The sequence below is a fragment of the Etheostoma spectabile genome, chromosome 9 (assembly GCF_008692095.1).
Source record: "Etheostoma spectabile isolate EspeVRDwgs_2016 chromosome 9, UIUC_Espe_1.0, whole genome shotgun sequence".
Lineage (NCBI taxonomy): Eukaryota > Metazoa > Chordata > Actinopteri > Perciformes > Percidae > Etheostoma > Etheostoma spectabile.
This window is the reverse complement of record NC_045741.1, coordinates 31,099,155-31,100,365: the sequence shown is the minus strand read 5'-3', so window position 1 is coordinate 31,100,365 and position 1,211 is coordinate 31,099,155. Positions and strand designations below refer to the sequence as shown.

Genomic DNA, 1,211 nt, shown 5'->3' with positions numbered 1-1,211 from the left:
CCCTCCTGTTCCCCACATGTTGCTTATCTGGCTACAAAATCAATTCCACTAAATCCACCTGATGCCGCTAAAGGCCTATGGTGAATCCCCCCCCACTGCACCATCTCCTATCCCCGTGACCTTTAGATATGTTGGCATTTATAGTCAAATGGTAAATGGACTGTTTTTATATATATATTGCTTCTCTAGTGTAGCGACCACATGAACCAGCATTCATTAACCCATTCACACAGCGGTGTCTGAGGCTACCATGCAAGGCGTCATCGGGAGCGATAAACGGGGACAGAGGTTGGCAGCCAGTTAATGTCACACTGCAAACTGCTGTTTATATAAACCTAAGTGGATGAGAGAAAGTGACAATATAAAGAACAACGGATTCGAAGCAGCACTAATTGATCTTTTGGGCCACTTTGCGGCAGCTAATTGTAGCAGTTAGTGTAGTGTGTGGTTGGTTTGTCAGAGTCTTATCTTGGCTGAAAACAGCTGCCTGCTGGAAATAAGCTTGAGGAGAGCTGTGTGAGTGAACCGAAACAGTAAAGTTGTCGGCCATAAAAGCAAGAGCACTGAGGTAAAGAGTCTGACCCGCAGCGCAGTGAAGGAGGGTCTGGCTAGTAGGGATGGCCAAATTAAGCTTTGTGAAACTTGCTCTGGTTTATTGGTATATACTTTAAACCAAGGCGATTGTGATTGTTACCGATGGAGCAACAGTGTTTCTGCTAAAGAGCCTCGGGAAGGAACTTGTTTTGGTGGAGCATGTGTACGTTCAGAAGTAGTTCTAGTCGTGTTAACCCCAGTCCTCATGAATCCATCAGAGTTTAGTACGCCAACACAAAGGAAGAGGAAAGTGGCGGTCATCCAACGGAATTTCCAGCGGCCCCTTAAATATCTCCTAAATCGTCATGGATATAAACTAGTGTTCGCTTCAACCAACTGGCAATTCAGTTAGTACGCATCATTCATCTGACCTCCGCCTGCATTGACAAGAGACATTTAATATTTGTCAGACAAGATTGGAAGAAACAACACACTTGTGCTTCCTCAGCTGCTAATTTATAATTTATAGTGTTTATTGATCCCCAGTGGGGAAATTACAATATACACTCTGCTTTGTTAGTGATTACTACACACAGGCCTGAAATACACACACATGCTCAGGACCTATTCATGCACAAATGAAAATATGTCAGAGTGAATGGGCTGCCCTGAGCGGT

General features: G+C 44.2%; 1 protein-coding gene across 1 annotated transcript in view; it reads left to right on the top strand.

The window, feature by feature from the left end:
• Positions 1-1,211, top strand: part of hyi (hydroxypyruvate isomerase) — a 17,952-nt gene that overhangs the window by 14,312 nt on the left and 2,429 nt on the right. The gene's annotated exons all lie outside the window — the stretch shown is intronic.